This window comes from Bombus vancouverensis, chromosome 2, assembly GCF_051014615.1.
Source record: "Bombus vancouverensis nearcticus chromosome 2, iyBomVanc1_principal, whole genome shotgun sequence".
NCBI lineage: Eukaryota > Metazoa > Arthropoda > Insecta > Hymenoptera > Apidae > Bombus > Bombus vancouverensis.
Genome location: NC_134912.1, coordinates 3,276,224 through 3,293,453, shown reverse-complemented (window position 1 = coordinate 3,293,453; position 17,230 = coordinate 3,276,224).

The following is a 17,230-nucleotide window of genomic DNA, read 5'->3' as shown; positions in this document are numbered from 1 at the left end:
TGTTATAACGCATTACGTTATGTGGTATAACGTTATAACGTATTACCTTATATGGTACAACGTTATAACGTATTACGTTATATGGTATAATGTTATAACGTATTACCTTATATGGCATATCGTTATAACGTATTACGTTATATGGTATTACGTTATAACGTATTACGTTATGTGGTATAACGTTTTAACGTATTACGTTATATGGTATAACGTTATAACGTATTACGTTATATGGTATAACATTATAACATATTACGTTATATGGTATAACGAAATGACGTTTTAGGTTATATGGTATTACGTTATAACATATTACGGTATATGGTATTACGTTATAACGTATTACGTTATATGGTATTACGTTATAACGTATTACGTTATAGGGTATAACGTTATAACGTAGTACGCTATATGGTATAACGTTATAACGAATTACGTTATATGGTATTACGTTATAACGTATGACGTTATATGGTATAACGTTATAACGTAGTACGCTATATGGTTTAACGTTATAACGAATTACGTTATATGGCATTACGTTATAACGTATTACGTTATATGGTATAACGTTATAACGTATTACGTTATATGGTATAAAGTTATAACGTATTACGTTATATGGTATAACGTTATAACGAATTACGTTATATGGCATTACGTTATAACGTATTACGTTATATGGTATAACGTTATAACGTATTACGTTATATGGTATTACGTTATAACGTATTACGTTATATGGTATAACGTTATAACGTAGTACGCTATATGGTATAACGTTATAACGAATTACGATATATGGCATTACGTTATAACGTATTACGTTATATGGTATAACGTTATAACGTATTACGTTATATGGTATAAAGTTATAACGTATTACGTTATATGGTATAACGTTATAACGTATTACGTTATATGGTATAACGAAATGACGTTTTACGTTATATGGTATAACGTTATAACGTATTACGTTATATGGTATTAAGTTTTAACGTATTACGTTATATGGTATAACGTTATAACGTATTACGTTATGTGGTATAACATTATAACGAATTACGTTATATGGTATAACGTTATAACTTATTACGTTATATGGTATAACGTTATAACTTATTACGTTATATGGTATAACTATATAACGTATTTCGTTATGTGGTATAACGTTATAACGTATTACGTTATATGCTATAACGTTATAACGTATTACCTTATATGGTACAACGTTATAACGTGTTACGTTATATGGTACAACGTTATAAAGTATTAGGTTATATGGTATAACGTTATAACGTAGTACCTTATATGATATAACGTTATAACGTATTACGTTATATGGTATAACGTTATAACGTATTACGTTAGGTGGTACAACGTTATAACGTATTACGTTATATGGTATAAGGTCATAACGTTTTCCGTTATATGGCATTACGTTATGACGTGTTACGTTAGGTGGTATAACGTTATAACGTATTACCTTAGGTGGTATACCGATATAATGTATTACGTTATGTGGTATTACGTTATAACGTATTACGTTATATGGTATAACGTTATGACGTATTACGTTATATGCTATAACGTTATAACGTATTACCTTATATGATACAACGTTATAACGTGTTACGTTATATGGTACAACGTTATAAAGTATTAGGTTATATGGTATAACCTTATAACGTAGTACCTTATATGATATAACGTTATAACGTATTACGTTATATGGTATAACGTTATAACGTATTACCTTAGGTGGTATACCGATATAATGTATTACGTTATGTGGTATTACGTTATAACGTATTACGTTATATGGTATAACGTTATGACGTATTACGTTATATGCCATAACGATATAATGTATTTCTTCATATGGTATAACGTTATAACGTATTACGGTATATGGTATAATGTTATAACGTATTTCCTTATATGGTACAACGTTATAACGTATTACCTTATATAGTATAACGTTATAACGTATTACTTTATATGGTATAACGTTATAACGTATTACGTTATATGGCATATCGATATAACGTATTACGTTATGTGGTATAACGTTATAACGTATTACGTTATATGGTATAACGTTATAACGTATTACGTTATGTTGTAAAACGTTATAACGTATTACGTTAGGTGGTATAACGTTATAACGTATTATGTTAGGTGGTATACCGATATAACGTATTCCGTTATATGGCATTACGTTATAACGTATTACCTCATGTGGTATTACGTTATAACGTATTACGTAATATGGTATAACGTTATAACGTATTACGTTATATGGTATAACGTTATAACGTATTACCTTATATGGTATAACGTTATAACGTATTACGTTATATGGCATATCGATATAACGTATTACGTTATGTGGTATTACGTTATAACGTGTTACGTTATATGGTATAACGTTATAACGTATTACATTATATGGTATAACGTTATAACGTATTACGTTATGTGGTATAACGTTATAACGTATTTCTTTATATGGTATAACGTTATAACGTATTACCTTATATGGTATAACGTTATAACGTATTACCTCATGTGGTATTACGTTATAACGTATTACGTTAGATGGTACAACGTTATAACGTATTACGTTATATGGTATAACGTCACAACGTATTCCGTTATATGGCATTACGTTATGACGTATTATGTTAGGTGGTATAATGTTATAACGCATTACGTTATGTGGTATAACGTTATAACGTATTACCTTATATGGTACAACGTTATAACGTATTACGTTATATGGTATAATGTTATAACGTATTACCTTATATGGCATATCGTTATAACGTATTACGTTGTATGGTATAACGTTATAACGCATTACGTTATATAGTATAACGTGATAAAGTATTACGATATACGGTATAACGTTATGACGTATTACGTTATATGGTATAACGTTATAACGTATTACGTTATACGGTATGACGTTACAACTTATTACCTTATATGGTATAACGTTATAACGTATTACGTTATTTCTTATAACGTTATAACGTATTACGTTATATGGTATAACGTTATAACGTATTACGTTATATGGTCTATCGTTATAACGTATTACGTTATATGGTATAACGTTATAACGTATTACGTTATATGGTATATAGTTATAACGAATTACGTTATATGGCATTACGTTATAACGTATTACGTTATATGGTATAACGTTATAACGTATTACGTTATATGGTATAACGTTATAACGTATTACGTTATATGGTATAACGTTATAACGTATTACCTTATATGGTACAACGTTGTAACGTATTACGTTATATGGCATATCGATATAACGTATTACGTTATGTGGTATAACGTTATAACGTATTACGTTAAATAGTATAACGTTATAACGTATTACGTTATATGATATAACGTTATAACGTATTTCGTTATATGGTATAACGTTATAACGTATTACGTAAGGTGGTACAACGTTATAACGTATTACGTTATATGGTATAACGTCATAACGTTTTCCGTTATATGGCATTACGTTATGACGTGTTACGTTAGGTGGTATAACGTTATAACGTATTACCTTAGGTGGTATACCGATATAATGTATTACGTTATGTGGTATTACGTTATAACGTATTACGTTATATGGTATAACGTTATGACGTATTACGTTATATGCTATAACGTTATAACGTATTACCTTATATGGTACAACGTTATAACGTGTTACGTTATAGGGTACAACGTTATAAAGTATTAGGTTATATGGTATAACGTTATAACGTAGTACCTTATATGATATAACGTTATAACGTATTACGTTATATGGTATAACGTTATAACGTATTACCTTAGGTGGTATACCGATATAATGTATTACGTTATGTGGTATTACGTTATAACGTATTACGTTATATGGTATAACGTTATGACGTATTACGTTATATGCCATAACGTTATAATGTATTTCTTCATATGGTATAACGTTATAACGTATTACGTTATATGGTATAATGTTATAACGTATTTCCTTATATGGTATAACCTTATAACGTATTACCTTATATGGTATAACGTTATAACGTATTACCTTATATGGTATAACGTTATAACGTATTACGTTATATGGCATATCGATATAACGTATTACGTTATGTGGTATAACGTTATAACGTATTACGTTATATGGTACAACGTTATAACGTGTTACGTTATATGGTACAACGTTATAAAGTATTAGGTTATATGGTATAACGTTATAACGTAGTACCTTATATGATATAACGTTATAACGTATTACGTTATATGGTATAACGTTATAACGTATTACCTTAGGTGGTATACCGATATAATGTATTACGTTATGTGGTATTACGTTATAACGTATTACGTTATATGGTATAACGTTATGACGTATTACCTTATATGGTATAACGTTATAACGTATTACGTTATATGGCATATCGATATAACGTATTACGTTATGTGGTATAACGTTATAACGTATTACGTTATATGGTATAACGTTATAACGTATTACGTTATGTTGTAAAACGTTATAACGTATTACGTTAGGTGGTATAACGTTATAACGTATTATGTTAGGTGGTATACCGATATAACGTATTCCGTTATATGGCATTACGTTATAACGTATTCCGTTATATGGCATAACGTCACAACGTATTCCGTTATATGGCATTACGTTATGACGTATTATGTTAGGTGGTATAACGTTATAACTTATTACCTTAGGTTGTATACCGATATAATGTATTACGTTATGTGGTATTACGATATAACGTATTACGTTATATGGTATAACGTTATAACGTATTACCTTATATGATATAACGTTATAACGTATTACGTTATATGGTAAAGCGTTGTAACGTATTACGTTATGTGGTACAACGTTATAACGTATTACGTTATATGGTATAACGTTATAACGTATTACGTTAGGTGGTATAACGTTATAACGTATTACCCTAGGTGGTATACCGATATAATGTATTACGTTATGTGGTATTACGTTATAACGTATTACGTTATATGGTATAACGTTATGACGTATTACGTTATATGCTATAACGTTATAACGTATTACCTTATATGGTACAACGTTATAACGTGTTACGTTATATGGTACAACGTTATAACGTATTAGGTTATATGGTATAACGTTATATCGTAGTACCTTATATGATACAACGTTATAACGTATTACGTTATATGGTATAACGTTATAACGTATTACCTTAGGTGGTATACCGATATAATGTATTGCGTTATGTGGTATTACGTTATAACGTATTACGTTATATGGTATAACGTTATGACGTATTACGATATATGCTATAACGTTATAACGTATTACCTTATATGGTATAACGTTATAACGTATTACGTTATATTGGCATGTCGATATAACGTATTACGTTATATGGTATTACGTTATAACGTATTACGTTATATGGTATAACGTCATAATGTATTCCGTTATATGGCATTACGTTATGACGTATTACGTTAGGTGGTATAACGTTATAACGTATTACCTCATGTGGTATTACGTTATAACGTATTACGTTATATGGTATAACGTTATAACGTATTACCTTAGGTGGTATACCGATATAATGTATTACGTTATGTGGTATTACGTTATAACGTATTACGTTATATGGTATAACGTTATGACGTATTACGTTATATGCTATAACGTTATAATGTATTTCTTTATATGGTATAACGTTATAACGTATTACGTTATATGGTATAATGTTATAACGTATTACCTTATATGGTATAACGTTATAACGTATTACCTTATATGGTATAACGTTATAACGTATTACCTTATATGGTATAACGTTATAACGTATTACGTTATATTGGCATGTCGATATAACGTATTACGTTGTGTGATATTACGTTATAATGTATTACGTTAAATGGTATAACGTTATAACGTATTACGTTATATGGTACAACGCTATAACGTAGTACGTTATATGGTATAACGTGATAAAGTATTACGATATACGGTATAACGTTATGACGTATTACGTTATATGGTATAACGTTATAACGTATTACGTTATACGGTATGACGTTACAACTTATTACCTTATATGGTATAACGTTATAACGTATTACGTTATATGGTATAACGCTATAACGTATTACGTTATATGGTATAACGTTATAACGTATTACCTTATATGGTATTACGTTATAACGTATTACGTTATATGGTATAACGTTATAACGTATTACGTTATATGGCATATCGATATAACGTATTACGTTATGTGGTATTACGTTATAACGTATTACGTTATATGGTATAACGTCATAACGTATTCCGTTATATGGCATTACGTTATGACGTATTACGTTAGGTGGTATAACGTTATAACGTATTACCTCATGTGGTATTACGTTATAACGTATTACGTTATATGGTATAACGTTATAACGTATTACGTTATGTGGTATAACGTTATAACGTATTACGTTATATTGTATAACGTTATAACGTATTACCTTATATGGTATATCGTTATAACGTATTTCTTTATATGGTATAACGTTATAACGTATTACGTTATATGCTATAACGTTATAACGTATTACCTTATATGGTACAAAGTTATAACGTATTACGTTATATGGTATAACGATATAACGTATTACCTTATATGGTATAAAGTTATAACGTATTACGTTATATGGGGTAACGTTATAACGTATTACGTTAGGTGGTATAACGTTATAACGTATTACCTCATGTGGTGTTACGTTATAACGTATTACGTTATATGGTATAACGTTATAACATATTTCTTTATATGGTATAACGTTATAACGTCTTACGTTATATGGTATAATGTTATAACGTATTACTTTATATGGTATAACGTTATAACGTATTACGTTATATGGCATATCGATATAACGTATTACGTTATGTGGTATAACGTTATAACGTATTACGTTATATGGTATAACGTTATAACGTATTACGTTATGTTGTAAAACGTTATAACGTATTACGTTAGGTGGTATAACGTTATAACGTATTATGTTAGGTGGTATACCGATATAACGTATTCCGTTATATGGCATTACGTTATAACGTATTACCTCATGTGGTATTACGTTATAACGTATTACGTAATATGGTATAACGTTATAACGTATTACGTTATATGGTATAACGTTATAACGTATTACCTTATATGGTATAACGTTATAACGTATTACGTTATATGGCATATCGATATAACGTATTACGTTATGTGGTATTACGTTATAACGTGTTACGTTATATGGTATAACGTTATAACGTATTACGTTATATGGTATAACGTTATAACGTATTACGTTATGTGGTATAACGTTATAACGTATTCCTTTATATGGTATAACGTTATAACGTATTACCTTATATGGTATAACGTTATAACGTATTACCTCATGTGGTATTACGTTATAACGTATTACGTTAGATGGTACAACGTTATAACGTATTACATTATATGGTATAACGTCACAACGTATTCCGTTATATGGCATTACGTTATGACGTATTATGTTAGGTGGTATAACGTTATAACGTATTACGTTATGTGGTATAACGTTATAACGTATTACCTTATATGGTACAACGTTATAACGTATTACGTTATATGGTATAATGTTATAACGTATTACCTTATATGGCATATCGTTATAACGTATTACGTTGTATGGTATAACGTTATAACGCATTACGTTATATAGTATAACGTGATAAAGTATTACGATATACGGTATAACGTTATGACGTATTACGTTATATGGTATAACGTTATAACGTATTACGTTATACGGTATGACGTTACAACTTATTACCTTATATGGTATAACGTTATAACGTATTACGTTATTTCTTATAACGTTATAACGTATTACGTTATGTGGTATAACGTTATAACGTATTACGTTATATGGTATAACGTTATAACGTATTACCTTATATGGTACAACGTTGTAACGTATTACGTTATATGGCATATCGATATAACGTATTACGTTATGTGGTATAACGTTATAACGTATTACGTTAAATAGTATAACGTTATAACGTATTACGTTATATGATATAACGTTATAACGTATTTCGTTATATGGTATAACGTTATAACGTATTACGTAAGGTGGTACAACGTTATAACGTATTACGTTATATGGTATAACGTCATAACGTTTTCCGTTATATGGCATTACGTTATGACGTGTTACGTTAGGTGGTATAACGTTATAACGTATTACCTTAGGTGGTATACCGATATAATGTATTACGTTATGTGGTATTACGTTATAACGTATTACGTTATATGGTATAACGTTATGACGTATTACGTTATATGCTATAACGTTATAACGTATTACCTTATATGGTACAACGTTATAACGTATTACGTTAGGTGGTATAACGTTATAACGTATTACCCTAGGTGGTATACCGATATAATGTATTACGTTATGTGGTATTACGTTATAACGTATTACGTTATATGGTATAACGTTATGACGTATTACGTTATATGCTATAACGTTATAACGTATTACCTTATATGGTACAACGTTATAACGTGTTACGTTATATGGTACAACGTTATAAAGTATTAGGTTATATGGTATAACGTTATAACGTAGTACCTTATATGATATAACGTTATAACGTATTACGTTATATGGTATAACGTTATAACGTATTACCTTAGGTGGTATACCGATATAATGTATTACGTTATGTGGTATTACGTTATAACGTATTACGTTATATGGTATAACGTTATGACGTATTACCTTATATGGTATAACGTTATAACGTATTACGTTAGGTGGTATAACGTTATAACGTATTATGTTAGGTGGTATACCGATATAACGTATTCCGTTATATGGCATTACGTTATAACGTATTCCGTTATATGGCATAACGTCACAACGTATTCCGTTATATGGCATTACGTTATGACGTATTATGTTAGGTGGTATAACGTTATAACTTATTACCTTAGGTTGTATACCGATATAATGTATTACGTTATGTGGTATTACGATATAACGTATTACGTTATATGGTATAACGTTATAACGTATTACCTTATATGATATAACGTTATAACGTATTACGTTATATGGTAAAGCGTTGTAACGTATTACGTTATGTGGTACAACGTTATAACGTATTACGTTATATGGTATAACGTTATAACGTATTACGTTAGGTGGTATAACGTTATAACGTATTACCCTAGGTGGTATACCGATATAATGTATTACGTTATGTGGTATTACGTTATAACGTATTACGTTATATGGTATAACGTTATGACGTATTACGTTATATGCTATAACGTTATAACGTATTACCTTATATGGTACAACGTTATAACGTGTTACGTTATATGGTACAACGTTATAACGTATTAGGTTATATGGTATAACGTTATATCGTAGTACCTTATATGATATAACGTTATAACGTATTACGTTATATGGTATAACGTTATAACGTATTACCTTAGGTGGTATACCGATATAATGTATTACGTTATGTGGTATTACGTTATAACGTATTACGTTATATGGTATAACGTTATGACGTATTACCTTATATGGTATAACGTTATAACGTATTACGTTAGGTGGTATAGCGTTATAACGTATTATGTTAGGTGGTATACCGATATAACGTATTCCGTTATATGGCATTACGTTATAACGTATTCCGTTATATGGCATAACGTCACAACGTATTCCGTTATATGGCATTACGTTATGACGTATTATGTTAGGTGGTATAACGTTATAACTTATTACCTTAGGTTGTATACCGATATAATGTATTACGTTATGTGGTATTACGATATAACGTATTACGTTATATGGTATAACGTTATAACGTATTACCTTATATGATATAACGTTATAACGTATTACGTTATATGGTAAAGCGTTGTAACGTATTACGTTATATGGTATAACGTTATGACGTATTACCTTATATGGTATAACGTTATAACGTATTACGTTAGGTGGTATAACGTTATAACGTATTATGTTAGGTGGTATACCGATATAACGTATTCCGTTATATGGCATTACGTTATAACGTATTCCGTTATATGGCATAACGTCACAACGTATTCCGTTATATGGCATTACGTTATGACGTATTATGTTAGGTGGTATAACGTTATAACTTATTACCTTAGGTTGTATACCGATATAATGTATTACGTTATGTGGTATTACGATATAACGTATTACGTTATATGGTATAACGTTATAACGTATTACCTTATATGATATAACGTTATAACGTATTACGTTATATGGTAAAGCGTTGTAACGTATTACGTTATGTGGTACAACGTTATAACGTATTACGTTATATGGTATAACGTTATAACGTATTACGTTAGGTGGTATAACGTTATAACGTATTACCCTAGGTGGTATACCGATATAATGTATTACGTTATGTGGTATTACGTTATAACGTATTACGTTATATGGTATAACGTTATGACGTATTACGTTATATGCTATAACGTTATAACGTATTACCTTATATGGTACAACGTTATAACGTGTTACGTTATATGGTACAACGTTATAACGTATTAGGTTATATGGTATAACGTTATATCGTAGTACCTTATATGATATAACGTTATAACGTATTACGTTATATGGTATAACGTTATAACGTATTACCTTAGGTGGTATACCGATATAATGTATTACGTTATGTGGTATTACGTTATAACGTATTACGTTATATGGTATAACGTTATGACGTATTACGATATATGCTATAACGTTATAACGTATTACCTTATATGGTATAACGTTATAACGTATTACGTTATATTGGCATGTCGATATAACGTATTACGTTATATGGTATTACGTTATAACGTATTACGTTATATGGTATAACGTCATAATGTATTCCGTTATATGGCATTACGTTATGACGTATTACGTTAGGTGGTATAACGTTATAACGTATTACCTCATGTGGTATTACGTTATAACGTATTACGTTATATGGTATAACGTTATAACGTATTACCTTAGGTGGTATACCGATATAATGTATTACGTTATGTGGTATTACGTTATAACGTATTACGTTATATGGTATAACGTTATGACGTATTACGTTATATGCTATAACGTTATAATGTATTTCTTTATATGGTATAACGTTATAACGTATTACGTTATATGGTATAATGTTATAACGTATTACCTTATATGGTATAACGTTATAACGTATTACCTTATATGGTATAACGTTATAACGTATTACCTTATATGGTATAACGTTATAACGTATTACGTTATATTGGCATGTCGATATAACGTATTACGTTGTGTGATATTACGTTATAATGTATTACGTTAAATGGTATAACGTTATAACGTATTACGTTATATGGTACAACGCTATAACGTAGTACGTTATATGGTATAACGTGATAAAGTATTACGATATACGGTATAACGTTATGACGTATTACGTTATATGGTATAACGTTATAACGTATTACGTTATACGGTATGACGTTACAACTTATTACCTTATATGGTATAACGTTATAACGTATTACGTTATATGGTATAACGCTATAACGTATTACGTTATATGGTATAACGTTATAACGTATTACCTTATATGGTATTACGTTATAACGTATTACGTTATATGGTATAACGTCATAACGTATTCCGTTATATGGCATTACGATATGACGTATTACGTTAGGTGGTATAACGTTATAACGTATTACGTTAGGTGGTATGACGTTGTAACGAATTACGTTATATGGTATAACGTTATAACGTGTTTCGTTATATGGTATAACGTTATAACGTATGACGTTATATGGTATAACGTTATAACGCATTACGTTATATAGTATAACGTGATAAAGTATTACGATATACGGTATAACGTTATGACGTATTACCTTATATGGTATAACGTTATAACGTATTACGTTATATGGCATATCGATATAACGTATTACGTTATGTGGTATTACGTTATAACGTATTACGTTATATGGTATAACGTCATAACGTATTCCGTTATATGGCATTACGTCATGACGTATTACGTTAGGTGGTATAACGTTATAACGTATTACCTCATGTGGTATTACGTTATAACGTATTACGTTATATGGTATAACGTTATAACGTATTACGTTATGTGGTATAACGTTATAACGTATTACGTTATATTGTATAACGTTATAACGTATTACCTTATATGGTATATCGTTATAACGTATTTCTTTATATGGTATAACGTTATAACGTATTACGTTATATGGTATAACGTTATAACGTATTACCTTATATGGTACAAAGTTATAACGTATTACGTTATATGGTATAACGATATAACGTATGACCTTATATGGTATAAAGTTATAACGTATTACGTTATATGGTATAACGTTATAACGTATTACGTTAGGTGGTATAACGTTATAACGTATTACCTCATGTGGTGTTACGTTATAACGTATTACGTTATATGGTATAACGTTATAACATATTTCTTTATATGGTATAACGTTATAACGTCTTACGTTATATGGTATAATGTTATAACGTATTACTTTATATGGTATAACGTTATAACGTATTACGTTATATGGCATATCGATATAACGTATTACGTTATGTGGTATAACGTTATAACGTATTACGTTATATGGTATAACGTTATAACGTATTACGTTATGTTGTAAAACGTTATAACGTATTACGTTAGGTGGTATAACGTTACAACGTATTATGTTAGGTGGTATACCGATATAACGTATTCCGTTATATGGCATTACGTTATAACGTATTACCTCATGTGGTATTACGTTATAACGTATTACGTAATATGGTATAACGTTATAACGTATTACGTTATATGGTATAACGTTATAACGTATTACCTTATATGGTATAACGTTATAACGTATTACGTTATATGGCATATCGATATAACGTATTACGTTATGTGGTATTACGTTATAACGTGTTACTTTATATGGTATAACGTTATAACGTATTACGTTATATGGTATAACGTTATAACGTATTACGTTATGTGGTATAACGTTATAACGTATTTCTTTATATGGTATAACGTTATAACGTATTACCTTATATGGTATAACGTTATAACGTATTACCTCATTTGGTATTACGTTATAACGTATTACGTTAGATGGTACAACGTTATAACGTATTACGTTGTATGGTATAACGTTATAACGCATTACGTTATATAGTATAACGTGATAAAGTATTACGATATACGGCATAACGTTATGACGTATTACGTTATATGGTATAACGTTATAACGTATTACGTTATACGGTATGACGTTACAACTTATTACCTTATATGGTATAACGTTATAACGTATTACGTTATTTCTTATAACGTTATAACGTATTACGTTATGTGGTATAACGTTATAACGTATTACGTTATATGGTATAACGTTATAACGTATTACCTTATATGGTACAACGTTGTAACGTATTACGTTATATGGCATATCGATATAACGTATTACGTTATGTGGTATAACGTTATAACGTATTACGTTAAATAATATAACGTTATAACGTATTACGTTATATGATATAACGTTATAACGTATTTCGTTATATGGTATAACGTTATAACGTATTACGTAAGGTGGTACAACGTTATAACGTATTACGTTATATGGTATAACGTCATAACGTTTTCCGTTATATGGCATTACGTTATGACGTGTTACGTTAGGTGGTATAACGTTATAACGTATTACCTTAGGTGGTATACCGATATAATGTATTACGTTATGTGGTATTACGTTATAACGTATTACGTTATATGGTATAACGTTATGACGTATTACGTTATATGCTATAACGTTATAACGTATTACCTTATATGGTACAACGTTATAACGTGTTACGTTATATGGTACAACGTTATAAAGTATTAGGTTATATGGTATAACGTTATAACGTAGTACCTTATATGATATAACGTTATAACGTATTACGTTATATGGTATAACGTTATAACGTATTACCTTAGGTGGTATACCGATATAATGTATTACGTTATGTGGTATTACGTTATAACGTATTACGTTATATGGTATAACGTTATGACGTATTACGTTATATGCCATAACGTTATAATGTATTTCTTCATATGGTATAACGTTATAACGTATTACGTTATATGGTATAATGTTATAACGTATTTCCTTATATGGTATAACGTTATAACGTATTACCTTATATGGTATAACGTTATAACGTATTACCTTATATGGTATAACGTTATAACGTATTACGTTATATGGCATATCGATATAACGTATTACGTTATGTGGTATAACGTTATAACGTATTACGTTATATGGTATAACGTTATAACGTATTACGTTATGTTGTAAAACGTTATAACGTATTACGTTAGGTGGTATAACGTTATAGCGTATTATGTTAGGTGGTATACCGATATAACGTATTCCGTTATATGGCATTACGTTATAACGTATTACCTCATGTGGTATTACTTTATAACGTATTACGTTAGATGGTACAACGTTATAACGTATTACGTTATATGGTATAACGTCACAACGAATTACGTTATATGGCATTACGTTATAACGTATTACGTTATATGGTATAACGTTATAACGTATTACGTTATATGCTATAACGTTATAACGTATTACCTTATATGGTACAACGTTATAACGTGTTACGTTATATGGTACAACGTTATAAAGTATTAGGTTATATGGTATAACGTTATAACGTAGTACCTTATATGATATAACGTTATAACGTATTACGTTATATGGTATAACGTTATAACGTATTACCTTAGGTGGTATACCGATATAATGTATTACGTTATGTGGTATTACGTTATAACGTATTACGTTATATGGTATAACGTTATAACGTATTACGTTATGTTGTAAAACGTTATAACGTATTACGTTAGGTGGTATAACGTTATAACGTATTACCTTAGGTGGTATACCGATATAATGTATTACGTTATGTGGTATTACGTTATAACGTATTACGTTATATGGCATATCGATATAACGTATTACGTTATGTGGTATAACGTTATAACGTATTACGTTATATGGTATAACGTTATAACGTATTACGTTATGTTGTAAAACGTTATAACGTATTACGTTAGGTGGTATAACGTTATAACGTATTACCTTAGGTGGTATACCGATATAATGTATTACGTTATGTGGTATTACGTTATAACGTATTACGTTATATGGTATAACGTTATGACGTATTACGTTATATGCTATAACGTTATAACGTATTACCTTATATGGTACAACGTTATAACGTGTTACGTTATATGGTACAACGTTATAAAGTATTAGGTTATATGGTATAACGTTATAACGTAGTACCTTATATGATATAACGTTATAACGTATTACGTTATATGGTATAACGTTATAACGTATTACCTTAGGTGGTATACCGATATAATGTATTACGTTATGTGGTATTACGTTATAACGTATTACGTTATATGGTATAACGTTATGACGTATTACCTTATATGGTATAACGTTATAACGTATTACGTTATATGGCATATCGATATAACGTATTACGTTATGTGGTATAACGTTATAACGTATTACGTTATATGGTATAACGTTATAACGTATTACGTTATGTTGTAAAACGTTATAACGTATTACGTTAGGTGGTATAACGTTATAACGTATTATGTTAGGTGGTATACCGATATAACGTATTCCGTTATATGGCATTACGTTATACCGTATTACCTCATGTGGTATTACTTTATAACGAATTACGTAATATGGTATAACGTTATAACGTATTACTTTATGTGGTATTTCGTTATAACGTATTACGTTATATGGTATAACGTTATAACGTATTACGTTATATTGTATAACGTTATAACGTATTACCTTATATGGTATATCGTTATAACGTATTTCTTTATATGGTATAACGTTATAACGTATTACGTTATATGGTATAACGTTATAACGTATTACCTTATATGGTACAAAGTTATAACGTATTACGTTATATGGTATAACGATATAACGTATTACCTTATATGATATAACGTTATAACGTATTACGTTATATGGTATAACGTTATAACGTATTACGTTAGGTGGTACAACGTTATAACGTATTACGTTATATGGTATAACGTCATAACGTTTTCCGTTATATGGCATTACGTTATGACGTGTTACGTTAGGTGGTATAACGTTATAACGTATTACCCTAGGTGGTATACCGATATAATGTATTACGTTATGTGGTATTACGTTATAACGTATTACGTTATATGGTATAACGTTATGACGTATTACGTTATATGCTATAACGTTATAACGTATTACCTTATATGGTACAACGTTATAACGTGTTACGTTATATGGTACAACGTTATAACGTATTAGGTTATATGGTATAACGTTATATCGTAGTACCTTATATGATACAACGTTATAACGTATTACGTTATATGGTATAACGTTATAACGTATTACCTTAGGTGGTATACCGATATAATGTATTACGTTATGTGGTATTACGTTATAACGTATTACGTTATATGGTATAACGTTATGACGTATTACGATATATGCTATAACGTTATAACGTATTACCTTATATGGTATAACGTTATAACGTATTACGTTATATTGGCATGTCGATATAACGTATTACGTTATATGGTATTACGTTATAACGTATTACGTTATATGGTATAACGTCATAATGTATTCCGTTATATGGCATTACGTTATGACGTATTACGTTAGGTGGTATAACGTTATAACGTATTACCTCATGTGGTATTACGTTATAACGTATTACGTTATATGGTATAACGTTATAACGTATTACCTTAGGTGGTATACCGATATAATGTATTACGTTATGTGGTATTACGTTATAACGTATTACGTTATATGGTATAACGTTATGACGTATTACGTTATATGCTATAACGTTATAATGTATTTCTTTATATGGTATAACGTTATAACGTATTACGTTATATGGTATAATGTTA